Source organism: Canis lupus, chromosome 6 (genome assembly GCF_003254725.2).
Source record: "Canis lupus dingo isolate Sandy chromosome 6, ASM325472v2, whole genome shotgun sequence".
In the NCBI taxonomy this organism is placed as follows: domain Eukaryota; kingdom Metazoa; phylum Chordata; class Mammalia; order Carnivora; family Canidae; genus Canis; species Canis lupus.
Genome location: NC_064248.1, coordinates 38,152,590 through 38,175,032, shown reverse-complemented (window position 1 = coordinate 38,175,032; position 22,443 = coordinate 38,152,590). Strand labels below are relative to the sequence as shown.

The 22,443-nt window shown below is 51.3% G+C and overlaps 1 long non-coding RNA gene across 2 annotated transcripts; it reads left to right on the top strand.

Moving 5' to 3' along the window:
- The first annotated feature begins 4 nt into the window (after window positions 1-4).
- On the top strand, window positions 5-20,514 carry LOC118354941 (uncharacterized). Of its 2 annotated transcripts, XR_007411307.1 has the most exons (4): window positions 6-1,903; window positions 3,395-3,563; window positions 11,351-11,721; window positions 20,243-20,514. It is a non-coding gene; the product is annotated as an uncharacterized LOC118354941 (long non-coding RNA). The 2 variants fall into 2 exon arrangements; XR_007411306.1 differs by lacking the exon at window positions 20,243-20,514 and having other exon boundaries at window positions 5-1,903; window positions 11,351-12,844.
- The last annotated feature ends 1,929 nt before the right edge of the window (window positions 20,515-22,443 follow it).

The window sequence follows — 22,443 nt, the reverse complement described above, 5'->3', positions numbered from 1 at the left end:
CGCGCGCGCGGCGCAGGGCCCGTCGGGAACCGTAGTACGCCCTGCGGCATTATGCGCAGGCGCCGAAGCCACACCGGGAACTGTAGTTTCTTAAGGCCCGAGGGAGGGTCAACTCCACAGCCAAGGAACTACAAATCCCTTTAGCCAGTGCGACGAAGGGCGGGCGAGCGGCCCGAAACGGGCCACGTATTCCAGAGCGTTTCCGCCGGGAGCGGGGCGGGGCACAGGGCCTAAGCGCCACATCGAGGGTCGCTAGCGCGCTCCCCGCCCTCCCACTTTCGACGCAGAGCACTGTGGGAGTTGTAGGTCGTGCGTGCCGCGGGACCCGTATGTGGCTTCGCCAGGGACACGGCCGCCATTTTATCTCCCCATGTTTGGAGTTGATGGTGCGAGCCCAGCGACATAGCTGCTCCCGCGTGAGCGCGGGCTTCGCGGGGCGTTCCCGCGGCCGCGTCGCCCTCGGCCTTCAGCCCCCGAGAGAAGCCCCCGCAGCCCCCAGGCAGCGGGCACGCCCCTAGCTTCCAAGCCCGGCGTCAGGCGCAGGGCAGGGCCTGAGCCGAAGGCCGCGGCAGCTGCGTAGGCCTGGACCACCCGCAGGCCGCTGCACCCGGCGCTGAGCCGGCCCGTACCGGTGGCTCTGGCTGAGGAGGCCGGTGGCCAGGCCGCGCTCTCCTCCGGAACCTGGACAGGCTCTCCGGGCACGGCGGAAATGTCACAAACACTCTTGGTTGCTCACCTCGCACGGGAGGGCGGGTCTCCCGTTACCGACTTAAAGTCCGTTTCTCCAGCCGCTGTCTCCAAGCAGAGCGGACAGGCGCCAGGCTCCGCCGACCTTGGGCTCGCCCTTGGCGGTGCCCGGGGTCATGACCTCTGGTGCCCCGCAGGCAGCGGCAGGCCCTTAGCCTTCGGGGCCTTGTGCTGGCTGTTCACAGATTTCTTCTTTAACCTGCCCCCGGGGCTCAGGGGCTGGACCGGGACCGCGAGCGGGACCCTCCCGGGACCCAGGGGACCGTGTGCACCTGAGCTGGGGTTTCTGGAGTGCAGGGTGCGGTGAGACTCTCTTCCCAGGGATGATCCTTGTAATTACCCAATGTTTTTGTGCGTTGTTTTTTTTTTTTTTTTTTTAAGATTTAATTTATTTATTCATGAGAGACAGAGAAGCAGAGACACAAGCAGAGGGAGAAGCAGGCTCCGCGCAGGGAGCCCGACATAGGATTCATCTCGAGTCTCCAGGATCACGACCTGGGCCCAAGGCGGTGCTAAACCACTGAGCCACCCCGGCTGCCCTTACCCAGTGTTTTATGCTGAATCCTGTATGTGAGTCTGCATTTGATTTGATGTTCGTAACAACCGCACGCAGAGAACAACAGTGAACCCCTTACATATCCACAGCCTGGCTTTCCGAATCTGGAAAAGCTGGCTGAAACAATACATAATCTGCGGGTCTGTCTGTTTTTTTTGTTGTTGTCGTTGTTGTTGTTGTTGTTGTTGTTCTATGAAAGAGAGAGAAAGAAGCAGGCTCCATGCAGGGATCCGACGGACTCAATCCTGGGACTCCAGGATCATGCCCGGGGCTAAAGGCAGGTGCTAAACCGCTGAGCCACCCAGGGATTCCTACAATCTGCGGGTGTTACTGAAGCATTGTTAGTGGTTCCAATAAATCTTTCCTAGTAAGACAAGGTTCAAAACCGTGCACGCCTGGCATTCAGTTGTCCCGTCTTTTTCAGACTTCTTTAATCTGGAACAGTTCTAGTTCTTGGTAATTCATGACATTGCCATTTTTTGTAGGACATCCCTAAAGTTGGGTCTGTCTTATGTTTCGTTGTTTTCGACTGGGGTCGCACACGTTGGCCAAGAGAGACCATGGAAGTGATGCTGTGTTCTCAGCGCATAACACGAAGAGGTACATACTTTCCAGAGTTGATGTGTTTCCGAAGGGCAGTCAGCATGGTTTCCTTGCTGCACAATTAGCATTACTGGGGCATCATTTCTTCTAGGCCTTCTTGGAGGACAGAGCTGGAACGTGGACGAATGCGAATAAGCATGAGTTTACAGACTCTAATTCCAACCCAATCCTGTAGGCTTCCTTCTCTTCCCCACTCAGTATTTGTAACTCCTTTGTCTGGCCCGGAGGGACTTGGCTTCCTTTATTTATGTGCTCAATATGCTAGAATCCCAAAGAGAAGCTTCAGAATTGTTCATTTATACTTGGAGGGGCAGAGAAGCTTATCAATTAGAGGTAAATGTTTCTTTGGAGTTCTTTTTGTCTTTGCCCTGGGGGCATATGCTCTAAAGAATATATTCAGAAGTTACTTGAGTTACCAGTTTTATTTTTTCTCACCCTTGAGTGTATTATTCACTTGAAACAATGCTTCCGTTCATTTATTTCTGTTTGTATTAAATTTTAGGATTTTTCTTGCCATCCTTGAAGATTTTATTTTACTTTATTTTTTAAATGTGAAACAATAACATAGTTCCAGTAGGCGGGTCTGCACAGGAAGGTCTATTCAGAGAAATGGCTTCTCCCATTCCCTCTCTCCATGCAATTCCTGCCAACTACCTTTTGAAATCGGTCTCAATCCTCTCTGGGTTTTCTTTCCTAGGTTTCTCTTTGCTCAGGTGAAGAGGCAAATGTACATCTTCTTAATTCCCCTTCCTCTATATGCACATTATAGATATTCTTTCACACTTGCCTTTTTCACTTAGCAACAGAGCCTGGAAATCATTCCACATCAGTTCACAGAGATGTATGAATGGACTTTCATTCAATCACTCTTCTCTGTGTATGAACATCTAAATTGTTTGCAATATTTTATAATCACAAACCAAGCTGCAGTGAATAACAAGGTCAGAGGTATTTTCATATTGTTGAGGGTGTACCTTCAAGGTAATTCCAGAATTAGGATTGCTAAGGCAAATGGTAAAGACACATGGGGCGCCTGAGTGGCTCAGTGGGTTGGATATCCGACTCTTGATTTCAGCTCACACTGAGTTCTCAGGGTCATGAGATTGAGCCCAGCAGTAGGCTTGGCCTCAGCGGGGAGCCGGCTTCTCTCTCAGACCTTCTGCCCCCCTCCTGCGCACACACTCCTACACTCTCTGCCCTCCCCCCTTCCTCTCTCTCTCGGCCAGTGGGAGGAAGAGTGGATGAGCAGACCTGAGCAGTAAAATAAATAAATAATTTTTAGGGATGCTTGGGTGGCTCAGTGGTTGAGCGTCTGCTTTTAGCTCAGGGCCTGATCCCAGAGTCGGGCTCCCTGCATGGAGCCTGCTTCTCCCTCTGCCTGTGTCTCTTCCGCTTTCTCTGTCTCTGTTTCTCTCTGTCTCTCTCTCTGTCTCTCATGAATAAATAAATAAAATATTTTTTAAAAATAATTTTTTTTTTTTATGATAGTCACAGAGAGAGAGAGGCAGAGACACAGGCAGAGGGAGAAGCAGACTCCATGCACCGGGAGCCCGACGTGGGATTCGATCCCGGGTCTCCAGGATCGCGCCCTGGGCCAAGGGCAGGCGCTAAACCGCTGTGCCAGCCAGGGATCCCAAAAAATAAATATTTTTTAAAGGTAAAAACCTGTAGTATTGTTGGTAATGATAGATTTGTTCCAGGAGGAAAATAGGAGAAGGCCTGCTTTCCCACAGCCTCTCCAACAAAGTGGATTTGCTGTACTTTCCATTTCCTGCTAATCTGATGTGAGGAATGGTATTTCAGTGTAGTGGTAAAATGTACATAACATGTACCATTTTCACCATTAGTGTCCAGTGTTTTGCAGCCATCACCACCATTCATTTCCAGAACTTTTTCATCACCCCAACTGAAACGTTGTCCCCATTAACAATAACTCCTTTCTTCCTCCTTCTCCCACCCCCAGTAACCTCTATTCTATTTTCTGTTCGTATAAATGTGCCTGTTCTAGGTATCCCAAGCATGGAATCACACAATATTTCTTCTTTTGTGTTTGGCTTATTGCACTTAGCATCATGTTTTCAAGGTTTCTCCATGTTGTAGCAAATGTCAGAATCTCATCTTTTTCATGGCGGAACGTATTCCATTGCATGGATAGACCACATTGTGTTTATCCATTCGTTCGTTGATGGGCATTTAGGTTTCCACACTTGGGCTATTGTGAATAATGCTGCTGTGAATGTTGGTATACAACTTGGTGTGTGGACATATGTTTTTATTTTCTTGGGTGTGCACCTAGGATTAGGATTGCTGGGTCATATGTAACTCTACGTTTAAGCTTTTTTTTTTTTTTTAAAGACTTATTTATTTATTTATTCAGAGAGAGAGGGAGAGAGAGAGGCAGAGACACAGGCAGAGGGAGAAGCAGGCTCCATGCAGGGAGCCCGACATGGGACTCAATCCTGGGTCTCCAGGATCACACCCCGGGCAGCAGGCGGCGCTAAACCGCTGCGCCACCGGGGCTGCCCCTACATTTAAGCTTTTTTTTTTTTTTTTTTTTTTTTATGATAGTCACAGAGAGAGAGAGAGAGGCAGAGACACAGGCAGAGGGAGAAGCAGGCTCCATGCACCGGGAGCCTGACGTGGGATTCGATCCCGGGTCTCCAGGATCGCGCCCTGGGCCAAAGGCAGGCGCCAAACCACTCATTTAAGCTTTTGAGGAACTTGCCACACTTTCCAACGGAGGCTGCACCATTTCACATCCCCACCAGCAGTGGACAAGGGTTCCAATGCTCCACATCCTCGCCAACACTTGTTATCTGCCTTTTTTATTCCAGCCATGCTAGTGGATGAGAAGTGCTATCTCATTGTAGTTTTGATTTGCATTTTTCTGAGGACCCAGAGCCTCTTTTCATGTGTTTTTTGTTCATTTGAATATCTTTCTTGGAGAAATGTCTATTCAGGCTTTTCATCCTTTTTTAAAAATTGGGTTGGGTTTTTTTGCTATTGAGTTTTAAGAGTTCTTTATGTATGTTTCCTTCCATTCTGTGGGATGTTTCTTGTGTTTTGATAGTATCCTTTCATGCATGAAGGTTTTTAATTTTAATGGAGCCTGACGAGGGAAGGCCTGCCACGGGCCACAGGGACAGTCCCAGTCCGCAGCATCTGGGGCATTGTCTCCTTTATGTACTCAGCAGCCTTTGTGCAGCACATACTGGCCCTGTCAGTGCTGTGCCCGGCCCCCCTCCCTCCTTCTTGGAGAGGACACTTTCTACAGATTTGGGATTTTTCTACAGCTTCAAAAGCAATAACTTGTGACACCTGGGTGGCTCAATCGGTTGAGTGTCTGGCCCTTGGTTTCGGTTCAGGTTGTGATCTCAGGGTCCTGGCACTCCAGCCCTGTGTGGGGCTCTGCCTTCAGTGGGGGAGTCTGCTGGAGGATTCTCTCTCTCTGTCCTTCTGCAGGCCCCCACCCCCGCCCCGCTCATGCGTGCACATTCAACTGCTCTCAAATACATCTTTAAAAAAAGTAAAAAATAAAATCAAAGCAATTAGTTTAGGGACACTTGGCTTACTCAGTTGGAAGAGCATGCACCTCTTGATCTCTAGAAGGTGAGTTTGAGTCCCATGTTGGGTGTAGAGATTACTAAAAAAATAAACTTAAATAAAATGAAATAAAAGTAGCTATTTTTTTTAATTTTTATTTATTTATGATAATCACACAGAGAGAGAGAGAGAGAGAGAGAGGCAGAGACATAGGCAGAGGGAGAAGCAGGCTCCATGCACCGGGAGCCCGACGTGGGATTCCATCCTGGGTCTCCAGGATCGCGCCCTGGGCCAAAGGCAGGCGCTAAACCGCTGCGCCACCCAGGGATCCCTAAAGTAGCTATTTTTTTAGGATTGTTTTATGAAAATTCAGATCAATTATGACTACTAGGCTTGGCACTTTTTTTTTTGTTTGTTTTTGTTTTTGTTTTTGTTTTTTTGGCACTTTTTTTATTTAAAAATGTTAGGAAATGGGGATGCCTGAGTGGCTCAGGGCATGGTCCCGGGGTCCTGGGATCGAGTCTCACATGGGGCTCACTGCTCAGCAGGAACCTGCTTCTCCCTCTCCCTGCCACTCCCACCCACTCCCAACTCGTGCTGTCTCTCAAAGAAATAAAATCTTTAAAAAAAAATTCCTGGGATAAAACAAACACTGAAAGGTAAAAGATCAGCCAAATCCCATCACTTAAAAATTACAAAATTAGAAAATACAAAGTGGCTTCCCCTACCTGGCCACAACTTAGCCCCGCACTGTGGAGCCCCCAGAGCCACTTGGGAGCTGCTGGCTGGGGGCCCACAGAGTCACCTCACGGGCTCCCAAGTACAGTGTTGGCACAATTTCATTATACAAAAAGATGAGGAGGGCAGCCCCTGTAGCGCAGCGGTTTGGCGTGGCCTGCAGCCTGGGGTGTGATCCTGGAGACCCGGGATCAAGTTCCACATCAGGCTCCCTGCATAGAGCCTGCTTCTCCCTCTCCCTCTGTCTGTGTCTCTGCCCCTCTCTCTCTGTGCCTATGAATAAATAAATAAAATCTTAAAAAAAAAAAAAAAAGATGCGGAAAACCTAAATGCTTCTGTAGTTTAAGTCCTGGCAGTTGTTTTGGTTGGGTTGGGTTTGGTTTAGTAATGCTGGTGTGTGACTTCAGCTTTGATTGCTAAAGCCTCCATTTCACAGTGGCATTCCCGCCAAAAAAATAAAAATAAAAATAAATAAAAAATTAAAAATGAATAAATTTTTAAAAGAGAAAGTAAGCAAGCAAGCAAGCTATCTCAAACACATTTCCAGCCACACTAAGAAGCCAGGCCACGTCCCCCAACTGAGGCTCCTCTGTATTAGAGAGTTTAGTTGATCTGAGTAACTGACCACTTGGGCCACTTGTCCATCCCTCTCCACCACCACCCCCAGCTTTAAATTCCTGCTCTTAAATTTTAAATCCAGCAATAAGAACAAAGTCATGAAACCCTAAGCCTGCATCCTGGACCCCAACAAAAGCAGAACCCTCAGCCTGTGAACCTGCCTTTCCAAGCTCAGAATCTCTCCCTCCCAGAGACCTCACTGCCTGGCCCCAGGTGTGTTGTATAATTTCCTGGTCCTAAAGTAATAAACTTCCCCCACCCCACCCCCCGCCACAATTTCCTTATGGTTGTTGCCGAAATGCTTCTTGCAATTATCTCAACAACACTGGTTATTGAGAAGCTCTGACCAGCACACAAAACAATCTGCAGTTGGCAGGATTGCATGATTGCCCTTGCAATTAACTGAGGGGAATGCCTTTACCTGTAACTTGCTTACAACGGCCTAACTCACTCCAGTGGGTGGCACCATCTGGGAAACAAGCACCACTTGCAGGCAGTCCTGCAGCTTTGTGCTTTTGCAAATTGCCTCTGTCCTCTGTTGCCTGCGGTGACCCAACCCCAAAAGGTCACAGCTGCCATAATTATCCAATGATCTCCTTAGCGCAGTGTGATCTGTGGTGGAGGCCATGTAGTCTAACGAGATGATTAGACCACTAATTATAAAGCCCTTAATTGACTGTTGACATGCATGAGGGTGCTCCACATCTCAAGGCCAAGTTGAGCTAAGGAGAGTGGGCTGGATCTCAAGGCTAGGAGCCCCGCCCAAGGGGGAGGTGAGGGCTGACTCAGTGAGAAGATTCCCATAAGTGAGGACAGGAGACCTATACCAGCGACCAAAGTCAGTGGGCCATGCCCGCACTATGCGTCCCGACCCAGAAGAGTCCAATAACCTTGCAGTGGAAACCAACGGTGGCACCAGAGAAAGAAACGACAAAGGCCCTGGTCTCTGGGCCACCCCCTCACACACTACTGTCGTTCTCTGTCCCCTGATATCCTATTCCTGGTGAGATATTGCTAAAAGATTAATGCACAAATGTAAATGCCCTGAGCATCTGCTGCCAGCACTCCCTGAGAAGCCTGAGGAGGGTACCAGCTCCTTGATAAACCCAAACCCCGTGGAAGCTTCTGGGCATCACTCGGTGCCATGTATTCCAACACGCTGAGCCTCATACACCACTCCAGAAGCCTGGGGCTTTTCCCAAAGGCCCAGCACAGAGCACACCCGCGGAAGTGTACCCTAATTTCAGGGAGATCTCTTGGAACACCCCGGGAAGGAAAGCAGACACAAAGAGGGCTCCCAGTGACATCATCCTAAGATTTTCTGGCGTCCTGGCCACCAAGGGAAAAGCTGATGAGCTTATCAAGGTCTCTAGTGAGGAGGCAGAGGGAAAAGGGAAGCAAAGGCCCCCAGAGCCTGATACTCATACCCCCTCTTCACTTGAATAATATGTATTGCCTGGTGCCATGCCCACACCGTGATCACTGCCGAGGCTCACAGGGAACAGCAAATATTAAGATGAGGCCCATATCCTGTGCAAATTTGGCACGATCTAGTGGGCTGGTCATTTCTGCGACCATAGGGACCCAAATGATCCCCTCTTTATTTCCAACCTGCAAGAGGTCCCTTTTTGACCCTGAGTCCAGAGAATTCTTCTCAGGGCATTCCTCTGAATTACAGGGTGATACTTCCACCTTTTAATTGGGAAAAATTGCCCCATGAGGAAATGTTATGTTTCTTTTTTTTTTATTTTTAAGATTTTATTTATTCATGAGAGACACAGAGAGGCAGAGACACGGGCAGAGGGAGAAGCAGGCTCCATGCAGGGACCTGATGCAGGACTCCATCCCGGGACCCTGGGGGTCACGCCCTGAGTCAAAGGCAGACGCTCAACTGCTGAGCCACCCAGGCGTCCCTGAAATGTTATGTTTCTAGGAATTAAGAGATGTATTCATAAGCTTAACAATCTAAAAGATGGCCGTGTAGTTCGCAGCTGCACATTTCTTAGTTTGCACTAGAAACTAAGTTTTCTAAGGGTTGAGAACTTAATTAATATATGTAATTTAAACTACTAGAAATAATAAAGAGAAAGAAAGTAATTTCATCCTATTTTTAAGCAATCTCTACATCCATCATGCGGTTCGAACTTACAACCATGAGATCAAGAGTCATGCACTCCACCTACTGAGCTGGCCAGGTGCTCCAAAAGTAATTGTGTCCTAAAGGAAAGCTGGCTATTTCAGAATAAGAAAGGGGAAAATAAAGAAAAAACTGTGCACATAGGAAGTTGAGAAGAGAAAGAAAAATTGGGGGGCAGGGGATCTTGTATGGTCAACTTGGCTAAAAATGGAATGACTATTATAAGAGTTTTAAAAATAGGCTTGGGGCGCCTGGCTGGCTCAGTCCCCAGAGACTACCACTCTTGATCTCTGGGTCTTTCCAGCCCCATGTTGGATGTAGAGATTACTTGGAATAAAAAAAATTCTTTTTAGTCTTTAAAAATAAGCTGTAGTCCTGATATTGTACTGATCCAGAACTAAAACTTAATTCTTTCATCTGCTCAGAGGACAAAGTTTTCTTGGACTACTGCTCTGCCCCTAAAAGAGATTATTAGGGTTTTCTTTACCTTTTAAGTAATATGCCTAGAAAACCAAGATCCTGTGTTTTATCCAAATTATTTCCTGTGCTTCCTGTTATTTGTATCATCAAGTGTTTGATTATTGAGTAAACGGAATCTTCTCCATATTAAAAGAGCTAAGTTTTGCTCAGATCCATGTCACCTTCTATATTTACCTTTGAAATCTTTTTGTCACTTTGGTTAAAGGGATAAGTATTGTTGGGAGATCCCTAGGTGGTTCAGTGGTTCAGTGCCTGCCTTTGGCCCAGGGAGTGATCCTGGAGTCCTATGATCGAGTCCTGGGATAAGTCCCGCATCAGGCTCCCTGCATGGAGCCTGCTTCTCCCTCTCTGTGTCTCTCACGAATAAATAAATAAAATCTTTTTTTAAAAAAAGAGATAAGTACTGTTTCATAATTATTTGTGATCCTGGAGTGCCTAGGTGGCTCAGTCGGTTAAGTGTCTGCCTTAGACTCAGCTCATGATCTGAGGGTCCTGGGATGGAGCCCGGATTGGGCTCCCTACTCAGCGGGGAGCCTGCTTCTCCTTCTCCCTCTGCCCCTCCCCCTGCTTGTGCTCTCTCCCTCTGTTAAATAAATAAAATCTTAAAAAAAAAATGATTTGTGATCCTATTTAGTTAACTGCCCAAAACCTTTTGATGTTTTTTGAAAGATTTTATTTATTCATTTGAGACAGAGAGATACTGAGAGAGAACATGAGCAGGGGGAGGGGCAGAGAGATTGGGAGAAGCAGGCTCTCCACTTGGAGGCAGGGCTCAATCCCAGGACCCCAGGACCCCAGGACCCCGGGACCATGACCCAAGCCAAAGGCAGGTGCTTAATCATCCATGCCATCCAGGTGCCCCTTTTTTGATATTCTTTTAAAGATCTTAAAAAGTATTTATTTATTTATTTGAGAGGGGGAGAGAGAGAGAGAGAGAGAACAGAGCTGGGGGCAGAGGGAGAAGCAGACTCCCCACTGAGCAGAGAGCCAGATGCGGGGCTCCATCCCAGGACCCAGGATCATGACCTGAGCCAAAGGCAGATGCTTAACTGGCTGAGCCACCCAGGCACCCCTCAAATTCCTTTTTTTTTTTTTAAGATTTAGTTTATTTTAGAGAGAGCATGAGTGGGAGAGGCAGGGAGAGAGGCAGAGAGAATCTCAAGCTGACTCAATGCTGAGCTTGGAGCCCAACTCAGAGCTCCCTCCCATGACCCCAAGACCACGCAGAACACCACAACCTAAACTGAAACCAAGAGTTGGATGCTTAACCCATCCAGGAGCCCCTCAAAATCAAATTCTAAATGAAGTCTTTTGACCTGGAAATAATTTTTGGGTTTTCCAGAATGCCAGTGGAATATCTTGAAACGTTTGTTCTCTGTCTTCATAAAGAGAGACGTTAAACTAATTAGTACTAGTTAATATGTGACATTACATGGAAAGCATTTTCAAATAAATAATGCTGTGAGCTCTTTATTAATATCCATATGTGGACATATGCTATTATAAGTGTTCCAGAAATTATATGAAACTCCTGGGCAGCCCCGGTGGCTCAGCGGTTTAGCGCCGCCTGCAGCCCAGGGTGTGATCCTGGAGACCCCGGATGGAGTCCCATGTTAGGCTCCCTGCATGGAGCCTGCTTCTCCCTCTGCCTGTGTCTCTGCCTGCCCCCCCCGCCCCATTGCTAATGAATAAATAAATAAAATCTTTAAAAAAAAAACTCCTGAAAATCTGATATGTAATAATATCATTCATTATTCCAGTTACCATCTTAAAATGTTGTGTGTCACAAAAATAACCAAATTTCATTGTCAATTGCTCTGTAATGAACGCTAATCAGATCTTTCGCCTCGGCCATGTTCAAGTCTTTTGTCAAATACAGACAGCTATTGTTGTATTCTGATGCTTTTGCAAAATTGTTTCATTTTCAGAGAAATTCCCGGAAAGGACTGACGGGCACTCTAGAAAACCCCTTCAGATAATTCAGATCACATCACTCAGCTGCAAGAGAATTTACACAGCTCAAGAGAAAACCTGGACTCGTAAAACCATTAACAAAAGATCAAGATCAACAAGAATTAATTTCTGGGAACTGACAGATGTGATGAGCATGATTATAAATTTTTATGACTTTTGTTTGAAACATTGCTGGTTCTTTAATCTCGTATCTTCCAGATTTCAAGAAACTTTCTCTTAAACTAGCTATGACCTAACAGCAATTAGTAAAGTCTACCTTTGTCAAGCAAGATGAAGCAATTACCTTTTCTCCCTGCCTGATGTCTCCATAATCTGGAGACTCCTGGTAAGTATTTTTTTTTTTAAAGATTTTATTTATTCATGAGAGACACAGAGAGAGAGAGGCAGAGACATGGGCAGAGGGAGAATCAGGCTCCATGCAGGGAGGCCGACATGGGACTCGATCCCAAGACCCCAGGATCACGCCCTGGGCTGAAGGCAGGTGCCAAACCGCTGAGCCACCCAAGGATCCCCTGGTAGTATTCTTATATTTTCATAGCAACATATTTATTTGTGTAAGTCCGGTAAAACTATGTTCCCCTTAGGTAAATAATCAACCCAAGTAATTTGAAACTAGATTGAATCTGAAAACAAAATAGTCTTGCTCTGATTATCTTTGATAAAATCGGGGTGATTGAGGAGGGAACAATTGTGTTTCAGTAATAGGCCTGTGCGGCTATATCCTAATGCTGGCAATGATCTTCCCCGGGCTAGATGGTCAGTTCTTGCAGTTGCCTCCAGTGTTTGGCTGACATCCCTCCACACTTTTATTTATTGATTTTTAAAGATTTTATTTATTTATTTATTTATGAGAGACACACAGAGACAGGCAGAGACACAGGCAGAGGGAGAAGCAGGCTCCACGAAGGGAGCCCGATGTGGGACTCGATCCCGGAACCCCAGGATCAGACCCCAGGCCCAAGGCGGCTAACCCGCTGGGCCCCCCGGGGCTGCCCTCCTCCACACTTTTAGCACTTCTGGTTCTTCTCCCACCATCCAACCCGGAATCCTTGAGAACTAGAACTGCCCTCGTCCCGTCCCGCAGCCTCACAGGCTGATGTGGGGCCGCGTGACCCGGCCTCGGAGCCACCGCACAGCGGCTCGTGACAGGGTGCCCAGGCCCGTCACCCGTGGGTCCCTGCGGGGGGACCGCCCAAGTCGGCGGAGATGCAGCCCTCGCCACGGCCTGCCCTCCGTCCAGCTGGAGAACCTCAAGCCCTCAATTGTGAAGACCTAGAAATCTCCCCGGGGTGCCCTCAGAGCTCAGACTGCCCACCAGTGTCTGCTCCAGCCTTAACCCCTATTGTGTCCCGTCACATCACGGCAGGAGTCAGGGTGAGTGGAGCACAACGAGGTGTTCGAGGAGAGAGGCCACGTTCACATAAGTTTTATTATGGTTTCTCATTGTATAACGCATAATTTATTTTATAATACAATATACTATTTCTATCATTATACTTGTTCTACAATTGTATTTTATTATTACTCATTCTTTTTTGTTTTCTTAATATATTTTTTAAAAGATTTTATTTATTTATCCATGAGAGACACAGAGAGAGAGGCAGAGACACAGGCAGAGAGAGAAGCAGGATCCCGGTGGGGAGCCTGATGTGGGGCTCAATCCTCTGACCAGGGGACCCAGGGGACGTCTGGGTGGCTCAGTGGTTGAGTGTCTGCCTTCAGCTCACGCCGTGATCCCGGGTCCGGGATGGAGTCCCGATCCTGCATCAGGCTTCCTGCGAGGAGCGTGCTTCTCCCTCTACCTCTCTGTGTATCTCATGAATGAATACATAAAATCTTTCTTTTAAAAATTTTTTTTAAATATTTTATTTTATTTATCCGTGAGAGACACAGAGAGAAAGAGAGGCAGAGACACAGGCAGAGGGAGAAGCAGGCTCCACACAGGGAGCCCAACGCAGGATTCGATCCCAGGTCTCCAGGATCATACCCGAGGCCGACACCAAACCGCTGGGCCATCAAGGCTGCCCCTGAATACATAAAATCTTTAAAAAGAAAAAAAAATCCCCCAACCAGGATCCTGCCCTGGGCTGAAGGCAGATGCTCAACCACTGAACCACTGAGACATCCCTTATTACTTATTATTAATCTCTTATTGTTCCTGATTTATAGATTAAATTTTAGCCGGGGTCTATGAATGGAGCCAGGGATAGTGTATGTAGGGTTCAGTACTACCTTCAGTCTCAGGCATCCAAGGGGGTGCTGGGAACTACCATAGGCCTAACTTGGGAGTCCCACCCCCCTGACATGGGACCCAACCTTTCACTAAACTGACCTGTCCTCAGGACTCAGACTGGTTCAATGAGCTATGGAACAATCTTGCAGCTCAGGACAGGTTGGAACCCGCTCTGGAGAGGCCGCTCTAGGAGACCAGTTCCCACAGTGACACCCCCACCCCCACCCCAGGCTGAGCACAAACAGGCCCATCAGGTGGCCGTAAGCCCTAGCTGACCAATGGGCTGCTTCCTCGGTTAGGAAGATTCCACACTTCCTTACCTTCCCTTTAACTCCAGCCCCACCCTTGCCCCCTCCTCCTCGCAGTCAGCCTCTCCTCTGGGGTCCTGCCCACTGCTCCCTGCCGAGAATCCTATCAGCTTCTACCTCCAGTCTCTGCTCCAGCCCACCTGTCTCCGCCTGAGCTGCCCTCAGGAGAGGTGGCACAAGTAGTTAAAGTACCTGGTAGTATCACCCAAACCCTCCAACAGGTCCCCTGAGTGGCCCCTGCCAGGATGACCATGGGTTTTCGTGGCTGGACCCTACAGTTTGGGGCGATGGCTACAGACCACAGTCCAGACTACTGCCCGTGTAATTTTGATAGGCTAGGGTACCACAGTCGCTGTGGAAGGGCACTTGCCTTGTCACAACGTGCCCGCCCAGCTGGCAGCACAGTAGCCACCCACACTGGGCCTGGTGGAGGCCCGCAGAGCCTGGGGTGGACAGAGCTCGGAGCCCTGACCCGGCTCTTCCCTCTGCTGCGATGCAAGGGCCCAGCTTTATAAATTTTTTTTTAATTTTTATTTATTTATGATAGTCACAGAGAGAGAGAGAGGCAGAGACACAGGCAGAGGAAGAAGCAGGCTCCATGCACTGGGAACCCGATGTGGGATTCAATCCCAGGTCTCCGGAATCGTGCCCTGGGCCAAAGGCAGGCACCAAACCGCTGCGCCACCCAGGGATCCCAAGGGCCCAGCTTTCACCTTGATTGCTGAGGCCTCCGTCAAAGAGGCACCTACCTCAAGGGCCATCTCGAATAAACCTGTTGCCAGCCACCCCACAAGGCCAGGCTGCACCCACGCTCCCCACCCCTTCCCCACCGGCCCTCCCTCCCTCTCCCCAGCTACCCCACCCCATGGCCCCCAGGGTGCTGTGGAACCTCCAGGTCCTGTAAATAATAAATCTTTTTCTTCCTTAAAATTTCCCGATGGTCATGGTTAAAGGGCATTGGAGTCACTGCCCTCCCAGGGCCAGAGTCCCCTCCTCCGAGAAGTGTCCCAGGCCTGAAGGCCCTTAGGCTGCAAGCTCCCAGGGGAAGGGTCTTTGGCCAAAAACCTTGGCTCTGGGGATTGTAGTGAGTGCTGGCCGGAGGGGCTGCAGCTATGCGAGGGACCGACACGGGCTGCACCTGAATCTGCTTTAGGCAACGAGCTCAGGGAACCCTTCCCATGGCCACTATTAGGGCGCTCAGGGAACCCTTCCCATGGCCACTATTAGGGCACGTCCCGCACTGCCCCTGCCGTTGGGGCCTCACCGCGGTCTCCTGTCTCTCCCAGAGCCAACCCTCTCGCTCTCTCCCTCACCCTCCTGGTTGCCTCACAAACTAGGAACATTTCAACTGCTTTTACTTCAGAGCATGCAAAAGAGAGATGAAATGAAACCAGGGCCGTGATGACCTCAGAAAACGTCACGGGGGTTCAGGGGAACCCCTGCTTTTCTCATAAGCCACAGGAGGTAGGACCCAGGAAATGCCACTCTCAAGTCCATTTCCAGGTCTGGCCCAGCCAGTCTGAGGGAGCCTGTGGGGAGGGAGAGCTCGGCCTCCTTCTCAAGGTGAGGGCAGGCAGCCTGGCCAGGGACCAGGGCAGGGGCAGGGCAGGGGCAGGGCAGGGCAGGGCCAGGGCAGAGGCAGGGCAGGGCCAAGGCAGGGCAGGGCCAAGGCAGGAGCAGGGCAGGGCCAGGGCAGGGGCAGGGGCAGGGGCAGGCCAGGGCCAGGGCAGGGGCAGGAGCGGGGCAGGGCAGGGCAGGGCAGGGGCAGGGCAGGAGCAGGGCAAGGCCAGGGCCCAGGCAGGAGTAAGGCAGGGCCAGGGCAGGGCAGGGCCAGGGCAGAGCAAGGCAGGGCAGGGGCCAGGGCAGGGCAGGGCAGGGCAAGGCAAGGGCAGGGCCAGGGCAGGGGCAGGGGCAGGGCCAGGGCCAGGGCAGGGAGGGCAGGAGCAGGGCAAGGCAAGGGCAGGGGCAGGGCAGGGCAGGGGCAGGAAAGCTGCCCCATCAGGATGTGTCCGGGGGGCCTAGTGCCAGGCTGGGAATGAGCAGGGCTCTGCAGGGAGGAGTAGAGGTGGAGAGGGTGCTGAGCCCCGGGGTCCTGGGGGGACTTGGGGACTGTCGTGCATGCGGGAAGCAGACCTTCCTTCAGAAGGGGCCGCAGGACACAAGGATGAGGACCGGGGTTGGGGGACATCCTGGCCGCGGAAGGTGTGCCTCTGTGCTGGCTGGGGGGTGGGGGGGTGGGGGGGTGGGGGGTGGCAGCGGGGAGCGGCGGGGGGCGGAGGCGGGAGGGCGTGGGCTGCTCCCTTCCACACGCAGCAGTCCCCAGCGTGGTCCAGACCCCCACCCACTATCGCCTGCTAGCAGACTGACATAGTTTGGGGACATGGGGGAGGTTGGGAGGGTGAGGTCCAGAGCCTTCCAGCAAGAAAGAATTCTTGAGACGTCTTTGGTGCAAAGTGGGGGTTTTATTAAAGCCCCGGATCAGGATCCATGGGCGGGAAGAGATGCTGCCCAGCGTGAGGGGGCTGAGTATGTACCTGGAAGTCGGGGGAGGTCAGGAAAAGTTTTTCTGTTTTTTTTTTTTTTAAGATTTATTTATTTATGAGAGAGAGAGGCAGAGACCCAGGCAGAGGGAAAAGCAGGCTCTTGCAGGAGCCGCATGCGGGACTCCATCCAGGATCCCGGGATCACGACCTGAGCCGAAGGCAGCTGCCCAACCGCTGGGCCACCCAGGCGTCCGTAGGAAGGATTCAAAAGAACTTTCCTTCCCCGAAAAGGACCTCGGAGACCCCTAGGAAACACCCGAGGCATTGCCCATCAGCGCTGTGCACCCTCAAGGAGGGGAGCCTGCCCCCCCCCCCCCCCCCCCCCCCGCCAGGTCAGGTCATGGAGAAGAAAATCCTGTAAATCACTAGGATGCTTGTGACCTGAGGGGGCCTCCCGTCAGCAGGACTGTGATCCCTGTAAGGTAACCCTTTGTTTCCCCTTCCTTAGCCCCCGGGCAGCCAGGAGCGCCCCAGCAATGTCCCACCTTGGGGGGCGGGCAGGGTGTCAGCCCCGGGGGGCTCTGTCCTCAGCTAGCCTTCTGCTCCCTCATCAGGACCATGCCCTGCAGGCCGCCTCCCAGATGAAACTGCCTAGGGAGCAGGGAGAGGGCGCAGGGGGCCGCTGGGGGTGTCCTCAGGGGACCCAGGGAGCAGAGGAGGGGTCCACGGGCCAAGCCTAGGACTGCAGGGTGTGGGGGGCAGTGGGAGGGGCGGGGGGCCAGGCTGGCAGCCCCTGGAATTTCTCAGAGGAGGGTTACCCCAGATGGAGCAGGGGACAGGAGGCTGACGCCAGGAGAAGCGGTCACCGCTGTCAGGAGGCAGCACAGGAGACCTCTCTCCTGTCAGCTCCTGCCTTCTGCCACCGGCCCTCCCCGGGGTCCCAGGAGAACAGGAACTAGGGTGGGTAGGGAGCAGCCTGGGGTGGCTCCTGGTGTATTGGGCCAGGGGGCAGTGAGGGCCCCTGTGGCTGGCGAGTCTAGGAGGCAGTGGGCCCCCCAGCAAAGGGTCCTGGGGGGATGTGAACACCCCAGGCCTGCACAGGTGACACATAAACCAGAGGCCAAGAGGGTCGTGGGACCTCCGCAACCCCTCCCCCCCAGAGAACAGGCCAGGGGTGGTCTCATAGGCTCCAGGAGAGTCAGCACTCTGGTCTCTTGTCTGAGTGACCCCTTCAGGCTGTAAGGTTGACACTTGGCCTTGGCCTCTGGGGAGTGGGTCCCCAGGTCTAGGAGATTTGGATCATGGAGGAAGAAAGACAGTGTGGGGAGTCTTCCCCACAGGGCTGAGCTCTGAGAGCTGGGATGATGGTGGCAGGAGGAGTGCCCAAGGTGGCTGTCACCACGGTGAGACCCAAGAGTCCCCCTTGACCCTCAGCCCGGCCTGGCCATGTCCAGCCGCCAGCTAGAGAGGGGACAGGAACCAGGACCCCAGTCATTTCTCCTGTGGACCAGGCGCACCCAGGACACCCAATGGCCCAGGGGCCTATGGGGAGGGGCACCACTTCCCCCTGGGCTAAGACCCCAGGACACCAGGATGGGGCATTCACAGCTGCAGGCCAGATGTTTTCAGGTCACCCAAGGGACCCCTTGGCTTCCAACCCCTGCTAGGGGTCCCAGGCCTGGGCAGAGCTGTGCTGGGGGGTCAGAGGGACCTGCCCCGGAGCCTGGAGGAGCCTCTGCCACATGCTGGGCTCACCTGTGAGTGCCTCCGTGCCCCCTCCTGTGGTCTGCCTCCAGCCTTGGGGGTGGAGCGTAAGGTCCCCATGACCTGTGGCAAGTAGGGCTCAAAGGGGCCAAGTCACCGCCCTGGGGCCACCAGCTGGTCACTGCAGAGGGTGGAGCGGGGCCAGCATCTGCCTCACAGCCCATTCTTCCCCCTGGTAGGACAGGGGATCTCGGGGGTCCCTGTCTTGTCTCTGCTTCCTGCCCCCGTCATCCTGGGACTCTGAGCCCCACAGTCCCCTCAGCGTCTGCATCCTGTGGGGTCGGCCTGGGGTCACTGCGGTGACCCACTGTGCATTTCCTGCTGGGCACCACTGTCACGGAGCTTGCCACCGGCTCCTGGAGTAGGTCCAAGCAGGCCTGGGATGAAGGGGGGTGGGGGGACGGCCCAGGCTGGCAGGGGTGGGCGTGGGGGCACGTGACTTACAGGGAGGACCCGGGATGGCTTGGGGGAGGTGTAGGTCAGGTCAGGAGGAGACTGGACCTCTCGGTTGGCCGGAGGCCCAGCAACCCCTCCCACCCTCCTCCCCAGGGGTCGGGCCCTGCCTGCACCCCTCCTGTTGCAGATAAAATGAACAAGCTGTGTGGACAGGAGCCCCCTCTGAGCCGCCCCCACCCCCAGCACTGCCCGGAAGCGCCCTCCCCCAGGGCGGGAATGTCTGAGGCAGCCAGCTATCCCTGCTTGACATTTCTGGTGCGAACGAAGTCAACTTTGGGGCAAAAACAAAATCCACCGAACACCCATCTGTTGAGTGCTTGCTGCGGGCCTCACTCCTTCCCAGAGTCGGGCTCTTTGTCTCCGGAGACCCAGCTCCAGTGCGGCCTCCAGGAGGCCTGGGACCTTTGGGCCTCTACCCGCCCCTCCCTCCAGGGCTGTCTGGCTGGGGTCCTCCGGGGCCTCCTCCACCCAATCTGGAGCCTGAGAAAGGAAAAACAAGTCGCGGAGGCTTCCAGCAGCAGGGGTGTGGGATCTCCCTCGCCCAGCAAGCCTCCAGTTCCCACTGCCCCAGAGCTGAAAGGGGGCAATGGGGCCCCCAGCAGGGACAGGGCACCAGGCCTGGAAGCTTCTTTTCCAGCATTTACTGTCTATCAGTTTCAGTTTATAAGATTCCCTTGACCCTACGCACACACAACTGGCTTCAGGATGAACCCCACCCCCTCCAGATGCAGGGGGGCTAACCCAGGGAGTCTCCTGCTGAGCTCTCTGCACCCACCAGGCAGGGTGACCTCCAGGCCTAGATGTGCGGAGCTGCCACCACGCTGTCCCCTCCACCTCGTCTCTTGTGACTGATAGACACTCAAAGTTGGGAGAGCTTTACGGGGGGAAAAAGGCCCCTGATTGGAGGCCGTGGCCCTGGAGAAGCTGGGGCAGCTGACTAGGAGGGGTGTCCTGTGTGCCCGGATTGGGGAGCATAGCAGGATTTCTCTGTGGCCACTGGCTGAGTCCTGACCATGGCTGCAGATGGCTGCAGAGGTGGGGCTTCGGCTTTCTGGGGCAACTGTTGCAGGGCCTGGGGGCCAGAGTGGTCACGTGGCCGGCCACTGTCCTTTCTGACATTCCTGGTCTCCAAAGCAAGATGTCCCCTGCTCTCTTGCCTCTCCCCAGTGCCCAGGACAGGCCCAAGCACGGAGCAGGGGCTACAGGGACTGGCGAGGTACACGAGGTACCAGAATGCTGGACAGAGTACTACCGGTCACCTCCAGGCTATGGCACTGGCAGCCAGGCCACAGGGTTTTCTCGAACACTTGACTCCCCTAGCAGCAATCACCTGTAAGCCTGAAAAAGAGAATTGCACTCACTCACAGTCCAAGGCAAAAATTCAAAGATTGCCTCAGGTCAGGCCAAGGTCAGCAGCCGAAAGGGGACATGGGGGTGGGGGGGGGGACAAGTGATGATCGTGGAGGCCAGGCTGAGGCCAAGAGCAGACCCAGGCCCTAGAGGACAGAGCTGTGTGCGCCTGGGGAGACAGATGCGGGGCACCCAGCTGTCTCTGTGGTGTGGGCCTCCTTGAACTTGTCTTCTGCTTTTTTATTTGTTTAGTGGAGATGCTACTTCACAGCCTGAATCCCTCTGGCGACTGGAGGAGGCCGCTGAGCGGACTTGGGGCTGCCCAGGCCCATGCACCTCGCCCTCCGCCGCGGCCCCGCTGCCCCACCAGCTCCCCCGTGGCCCCCTGCTGCACTCTCCAGAGGTGCCTGGGGGCTCAGCCGGTTAAGTGTGTGCCAAGCGCTGCCCCTGGGCTCCCCTGGAGACCCGAGTGTGCCCTTTAGTCCTATAGCTGCTTGTGTAGACGCCTCTGTGGCCCTCTCTCTCTCTCTGTGACTATCATAAATAAATAAATAAATAAATAAATAAATAAATAAATAAATAAATAAATAAATAAATAAAATCTTTAAAAAAATAAAGCGTGGATAAGAAATATCTTCCTAACCAGAAAGTAGAACTTTTCATTTTTATTTTTTTAAAGATTTTATCTATTTATGAGAGACACAGAGGCAGAAACACAGGCAGAGGGAGAAACTGGCTCCATGCAGGGAGTCCGACGTGGGACTCCATCCCGGGTCTCCAGGATCATGCCCTGGGCCGAAGGCAGGCGCCAAACCGCTGAGCCACCCAGGGATCCCCAAAGTAGAACTTTTTAAACTTTTTATTTATTTTATTTTTAAAAATATTTTATTTATTTATTCATGAGAAACACAGACAGAGAGAGGCAGAGACACAGGCAGAGGGAGAAGCAGGCTCCATGCAGGAAGCCCGATGTGGGACTCCAGGATCAGGCCCTAAGCCAAAGGCAGGTGCTCAACCACTGAGCCACCCAGGCATCCCTAAACTTTATTTTTAAATAATTTTAGGCTTACAGGAAAGTTCCAAAAAAAGACTTCACATATATCCTTTACCTAGTTTTTCCTAATATTACCAATATAGGTAATATAGTCTAACATAGTCAATATAATTAACCATAGGAATGAACATTGAAAAAAAAAAAAAAAGAATGAACATTGATATAATCTCCTTAACTAAACTTTTTTTAAGATGTTATTTATTTGTTTTTGTTTTTCTTTTAAAGATTTTATTTATTTATTCATGAGAGACAGAGAGAGAGAGGCAGAGGGAGTAGCAGGCTCCCTGAGGGGAGCCCAATGTGGGACTCGGTCTCAGGACCCTGGGATCATGCCCTGAGTTGAAGGCAGATGCTCAATCACTGAGCCACCCAGGCATTACAGATGTTATTTATTCAAAGAGAGGATGTATGTGAGCAGGGGAGGGGCAGAGGGAGAGGGAGAGGTAGTCTCCCGGCTGAGCAGGGATTCCCAACACGGGGCTCGATGCCAGGACCCCAAGATCATGACCTGAGCTGAAGTCAGCCGCTTAATTAACTGAGTGACCCACGTTCTCCCCCTTTAACTAAACTTCTAAACTCTCAAAAAGTAGTCAAATTAAAAAATAATAAACTTCTAAACTCTCAAACTTACTGAAATTTGGCCAGATTTTCCACTAATGTCCTTCTCTGGACCAGGATCTAACCCATCTTCCCAAGGCATTTATTTGTCCTGTCTCCTTAGCCTCCACTAATGAATGACAACTAGTATATGTTTACACGCATTAGCAATTTAAATCATATGTGTATTAAATCGCATGACCCAAATTTTCATCAACCCTACTTTATTTGAAAAATATGAACCGGGAAATTAAATGATGGGTGGTATCACCTGTTGGCTTGCACACCAATAATAGCTTGGCTTAAATTTCAAACTATTAAAAAAAAAAAAAAGACTCAAACTATATTTATCTCCAGATTGAAACGGAATACTTTAGGAATGAGAACCATCTCATGTGGATATGTATGCTTGAGCCTAAGGCACATTTGTAATTTGATTCAGGCACCACACCGGCTGGAGTACACGTCCCTTCTTGGCCTATGTAAAGACGATGACTTTTTCAACACAAGTAAGTAACATCTGATTGAAAACTGTACACACAGTGGAGCCAGTACCCCATGAATCCGATGAGGTCGATCAATACAATCCGTACAAAAGAGATCAGTGATTTTTGCAAGTATTGTTTAAACAATAATTGATTTTAGTGTCAAACAGGGAATGAAAATAAGCAGAAAATCCATGTCTAAAATCAAGGAAGAAAAGATATTTTAGCTTCACTGTTGAGTATTTAAAATGTAATTATGGGGCAGCCCCAGTGGCGCAGCGGTTTAGTGCCGCCTGCAGGCCAGGGCGTGATCCTGG